Source organism: Tupaia chinensis, unplaced genomic scaffold, assembly GCF_000334495.1.
Source record: "Tupaia chinensis unplaced genomic scaffold, TupChi_1.0 Scaffold000527_1, whole genome shotgun sequence".
Lineage (NCBI taxonomy): Eukaryota > Metazoa > Chordata > Mammalia > Scandentia > Tupaiidae > Tupaia > Tupaia belangeri.
Genome location: NW_006160040.1, coordinates 70,631 through 77,235, shown reverse-complemented (window position 1 = coordinate 77,235; position 6,605 = coordinate 70,631).

Sequence of the window (6,605 nt, the reverse complement as noted above, 5' to 3'; positions counted from 1 at the left end):
AAATCACCCCCCAGGGGGGATGGTCACGCCGCAATCCCTTCTCCTCCATTCTCCTCTCAGGATCTTGGGCACGCACGCACATGCACCCGGCGTGAGTTTTAAGCCACCAGGTCCAGGACGCGAATCGCGGTCGACTATGCGGGAGTCTAACTGCTGGTCCCCCCCACGCCCAGTCATATTCTTAATCTGAAGTTTTTATTTTAGAATTTGTAGTAGAAACCTGAATGAAATTCTGTTTTATGCTTCTGATATTTTTGTTTATTGATTTCATTCTCTTTCATGAGAGGGCTCAAAAAAAAGCACACCAGTTCATGCCCTAAAGAAATCCCAGTCCTACAGCTAGTCAGGATCTTGTGAGTGTGAGCCTAGTGTGTTTCAGGTTGACCTGGGACCTAGACCTGTGGTCAGCCATGGCTTCCAGCATGGCGGATCAGTATGCTACCTCCTATGACACTGGCTGGCTTGGTTGTAAATTCTTAGGAGACATGTTTTTCCTTTTATGGCAACACAAAGGATTGAGAAGTTAGTTTTCTTATGAACTCCAACATGGGAACATGGGATCTGTGGGTCTGCCTGTACTTTGAGCATTCCTGTTAGACGTCCCAGCTTAAGCGGGCCTTAGACTTTGACATGTATTCCCAGACCCCGTGACCCTATGAAAATCAAACATTAAGGTCATCAGGGGTCAGTGAATATTAGAAAGAAAACTGACCTCAGGATTCCACGTGCTGTTTAGGCCCTCGTTTTTCATGTAATTTTAGGCACATCATTTGTAACCATCTTACTGTTTTATTGGCACATTTCAAAAAGATTTTTGTCTTTTATGAATCAATTTTGGGTGTGTTCAGTGGGAGGATCAATCAGAGTTACTAGGTTGTAATGCCGCCTGAAATGAAAAGGTTCATTTTTGCTTTTCAATCAGAAAGCTAATGAAATTTCTCATAATTTGGGAAGCCTTTCTCAAATCATCACTAGTATGCCCCCATATTTAAGGCACAAGTTGGAAAGTCAGCGTGCTTCTGCTGAAATTGTGGTTCTTTTACTAGCTCTGTGATCACAGGAAAATTAACCTCTCATTTCCTCTGCTTTCTCATAAGAACACAGTACTTTCTTCATAGGCTTGTGATGAGAATTTAATTCATGAATACACATAAAGCACTTAGGCTTGTAGAAAATATTAAGTATCAAAGTCCATTAGCTATTGTAACTACCGTAGCTGTTCTTTTAAGCTTACTTTCTAGCCTATGTGCTCTTTCTTTGCCCTATGATTAATCTGAGTACTTATCATTTTTTCTCTTAAAACTGACCTCCGACTGTTAAGAGGAAGTCATTCTCAAAGAACACCTGGCCCATCACAGAGGGGGAATATTCAGCCTTGTTCCAAACCAGACCCTACTCATTACAGCTGCCTCCCTACCCACTCTTTTCATTTCCTGATCTAAAGTGTGATAGGATTCTCAGTGGGAGCGGAGGGATCTTAGCAGCTCTACCTTACTCGGACAGAATTCTCAACACTGCTATCCCACCTTCCTCCTCCTCCATCTACTATGCTTTATCTAGTATGTTCTTCTATAACAGAATTCCTGAGATGAGTTAATTTACAAAGAACAGAGATGTATTTCTCACAGTTCTGGAGGCTGAGGAGTCCATGATTAAGGTGCTGTCAGGCTTGGCGTCTGGTGAGGGTCCAATCTTAGCTTGCAAGATGGCACCCTGACCACTGCATTCTCCAGAGAAGAGGATGTTCCTCTTATTACAGAAGAGCTAAAGGAGATGAACTTGTTCCCTGAAACCCTTTTATTACCCCATTAATCCATTACTTAAATGCCTCCAATAGGCTCCCTCCCCCCCATTCATGCTATACTGGTGATTAAGTTTCCAACACGTCAGTGCTAGAGGGGGGCAGACATACAGAGCATAGCACCAGGTCATTCTAGCAGTTCAACCAAAGCTTCACTGACATGGTTTAAAGTATTAGGAAAATCTTAAAATGTGAAACCATCAGATTGAGGCTTGAGTGCCAGTTCTATGACATATTAACCATGTAGCTGATGTTACCGTTTGCTGACCTCTTAGGGTTGTTGTGATAATTGGACAAGATACAGTTCTCAAAGCTCTTGGTCTCTGTGATGCCCTATGTTGATGAGTGTTATTAAGAGATTGGTGACCCTTGTTTAAAAGGGAGAAGGTGATTTAAAAAAAACCCACAACCCTTTACTTTCATGCAGAGGAATCCGGCATACGGTTGATCAGTGCATGTTTGGCCAGCAGGTTATGTGACATGACGCCTAATTGATGGAACATCATTAAACGCGAATCGACATCATCATCACACATGACAGTGTGTACTCCACCAGCCGAAGTGCAGCGACATTACCTTATGCACGACAGGCTGGAGTGTGTGTGTCAGCACAGAGTTCAGCTGTATGTCCTTATTCCTCTAAGTACTTGTGACACGCTATGTCAAGAGTTCAGTGGCTGAGTTTCACATAGGGCAGTGTGATTCATCGGGATTATTAGGATCCTCCTGGAATAACTTCCCTGAGTTGATTGCCTTTGACAGATCAGTTTGCTTAGATTAAAAAGCAATTGCTGCTGTCTAGTCAAATTTAAACACGTTGGCTAGAAGAAGCTGAACCCTAACGCTGTCCAGTCTATAGAAACACCTTGATGTGAAAATTACATCGAACGTTGTGACGAGAAAACTGAGTTAGCAAGACTCCGGGGTATGGTTTCGCAATAACACGAGGGAGCATAAATGCCAAACAAAAGTGACCCCAGGCATGTGTGAGGGAGGCAAGAGCACATTGCTTTTAATAGCAACTTTATCTGGCCAGGGTGCTGCTAAGTCGGTAACAGTGTTGAGGAGCCATTCTAATCTCCATGCATGCAGCATTGGCCACCAGTAGAATCGGAGTGGAAAGGATTTGCCTTCTGGGTTGAAAAATGAGAGGTATTTTGAGATATAGGTATCTCCCCCAGCTCCCCTTTTTAATGGCGGAGGGTGTGGGGAAAGGAGAGAGAAGTATTTTTGATGGAGCCTGGTGGTTTTGCAGTCCTGCCCCAGCCTCCAAGGCAGCCAGGACCGCAGGTGCAAACGACCATGCCTGACATGCTCAGGCTGGTGCAGGCTCACACCTAGGCCTCCCTCGGAGCTGCTGCTTGTGCACTAAGATGTCTGGACCTTTTCCCCCTTTCTGAATGGACCTGAGAATTTAAGAGCAGAAACAATAGCATCAAGGGGACTGAAATAGCAGTCAGCCAAAATATAAATCCCGTTTTAAAAAACTGAATGGAACATCTGACTTAAGTGTAACTTAAACCTAAAACCTGAAATTACATTCCCAGTCTGCCTGAGCTATAGATTAAAATGGAAGATGAGATGACATTAAGCTGACATCACATCTATCTGTTGTAGATCAGCACATAAATACAGGTTTGAAACTAGCGTGAGAGAGGAGAGTCTAGTGTTCTGCCGACTCACTTTGATCAGCTTCCTTTATATTTAGGTTCCTTGACCTCTGAAGATGGAGGCTGGCTCGGTGTTCAAAGTGAAGATGAGAAGCCTGGCTTCATGAGCTCCTCTCTTCTCTTTTAGGAGTATGAAGGCCCCTGAGAGTATAATCCTTACATAGACTAAGGCTACGGAAAGCGCTGGTTATATAGTTTTAACTGTAGTCAGTTTGGCGTCCATTACTAACCTTGCAACAAAGAGCATGGGTGCGGGGTCCGTCTTTCAGTACATGAAATTCTGCAACCATCATAATGACACAAGTTTAGAAGGGTGTTGTCCCCTATGAGAAACCCTGGTGCCTGCTAGGAGCCCCTCCCCCTTGCTTTTTGCTCAGACCTAGGAAGTACTAGTCCATTTCCTGCCTCTCTAGGTTTGCTTATTCTGTACATTTTGTATGAGCGGAGTCATACAATTTGTGTTTTCTTAAGACAGGTTTAGTTAACATAATACTATTTTTTTCTTTTATTGTTTATGCTTTTATTGTTTTATGTGTGTGTGTGTGTGTATGTGTATACATACATATGCATATATGTGTATATATGTATACACATACACACACACACACACACACACACACACACACACACACACACCATTATCCAATCCTAGGTCACAAAGATTTTTATGTATGTGTTCTAAGTTTTATAGTTTTAGGTCTCAAATTTAAGCCTATTTTTTAAAGAATTATTTAATTTAACTTTATTTATTTATTTTAATTTGACCAGAGAGGGACAGAGCGAGAGAGAGAGCGAGAGCGAGAGCGAGAGAGAGAGCGAGAGAGAGAGAGAAAGAAAGTGAGAAAGCAAACCACCAGGTTTGGGACTTGAACCATGGTCGGCCAGGTGGAAGTCCAGCATCCTTAACCACCACGCCACTGGCCCCAAGCCAATGATTTTTTTAGAGTTTATCTTTTCCATGGGTGAGAGAGTGCGTGCGTGAGAGATGTAGCACTCCAACAGGACCCTGCTGCAGTTCACTTCCTGCCGCAGCCAGCTTTGGATCAGGGGCAGACACACACCTAGTGCGCTTAGGGTGGCCTGCAAACATGAACCCAGGACCTTCCCATGGGAGTCATCCTTGCAGATCTTTGTGTTTTACCACTGCACCACCATCTAGCCAACTATGATCCATTTTGAGTTAATTTTTATGCATGGAATAAGCAAGGAGTCTAACTTCTTTCTTTTTCCAGTTGTTCCAGGACCATTCATTGAGAAAACTATTCTTACCCATAGCATCATCTTGACACCTTCACTGAAAATCAGTTGGCCATAAATGTATTGGTTTATCTCTGGACTCTGAATTCTATTCCATTGATCTGTATTTTTATTGTATTATACTTTTTAAATTACTGTAGTTTTGTAGAAAATTTTGAAATCAGGAAGTGTGAGTTAACCCAATTTGCTTTTCTTTGGGAAGTTTGATTAGGTCTCTTGCATATTCATGTGACTTTTTGGTTCATCTTATCAATTTTTGCCCGAAAGCCAGCTGGACTTTTGATAAAGATTGCATTGAATTTGTAGTTCAATTCAAGGGGTATTGTCATTTTAACAATAGTCTTCTAGAGTTCTATAATCATGGGGTATCTTTCCATTGGTTTAGATCTTCTTTCTTTTCTTTCAACATTTTTGTTGAAATCTTACACTTCTTTTGTTAGATTTATTCTTAAGTTTTTTTTTTTTTCCCTGTCTGGTGCTATTTTAAATAAATTTTCTCTCTTTTTTTTTAGGGTGTTAATTGCTAGTGTATAGAAATACAACTGATTTTTTTTTATATACAGATCTTGAAAACTGAAAACTTGTTGAACTTGTTTATTAGTTTTTTGTAAATTCCTTAGGATTTTCTATATACAAGATATATGAATGCCCTGTTTTCCTTTCCTAATTGGTCCAGCTACAACCTCCTTTATGGTGTTGAACAGAAGTGGTAAGGGTGCATATCCTCATCTTTTTCTTGCTCTTGGGGAGAAGATAGTCCCTTTCATCATGAAATATGATTTTTTTTTAAGAGAGATTTTTGCTATATGGCACATGTGCTTGCTAGAGAGACAGAGGGAGACAGAAAGCGAGAAATCACCCCCCAGGAGGGATAGGCTCATTGCAACCCCTTCTCCTCCATTCTCCTCTTGGGATCTTGGGCACACACGCACATGTGCCCTGCATGAGTTTTAAGCCACCGGGTCTGGGACTCTAACTGTGATCGATTATGTGGGAGTCCAGCGATGTAACCATTAGTCCATCTGCTGGCCCCTTTGAAGTATAACATTAATATATGTTTCTCATAGGTGCTGTCTTTTGGATTGAGGCAATTACATTCTAATTCTATTGTAGTTTGTTAAGTGGTTTTATCATGAAATGCTCTTTCTGTGTCTATTGAAATAATCATGAGGTTTTCATCATTTATTCTGTTAATATGGTGTGTTATTAATACATTGATTTTTAAAAAATACATTGATTTTTTAATGCAAAACTAATCTTTAATTCTGGGATAAATCCCAATTGATCATGGCATGTAACCTTTTTTCTGTGTTGCTAGATTGGTTTGCTATTATGCTAATATTTAGTAAATATTTGCATTTATAATGACAAGGGATATTGGTTTACAGTTTTCTTTTCTTGTGATGCTTTTGCCTGGTTTTGGTTATCAGGGTAATACTAACCTCCTAGAAAGTATTGAGAAGTCTTCCCTCTTCAATTTTTTTTTTTTTTGGCGGGGGGACAATGTAAAGAATTGGTATTAATTATTTAAATGTTTGGTAGAATTTATTCAGAGAAGCTGTCTGGTCCTGTATTTTCCTTCGGGGGAAGTTTTTATTGGTAATTTAATTATTTTTCCCGTTATAGATCTATTCAGATTTTCTATTTCTTTTTGAGTCTGTTTTGGCAATTTGCCAAATTCCGGATTGTGGGAATCCAGCACGTTGGCCATCACACCACTTACCAGCTCCGCCGTTTTCTTTTTCACTCCTCATTTGAGTCATTTGAGTCATTCTTAGTTGCTTGGTCAGTCCACATACTGGTTACAATAGTGTTTGTCTGTAAGACTCCTATGTATAGACATTTAATTCAGGCATTAAACAAAAATCACTAAAGTA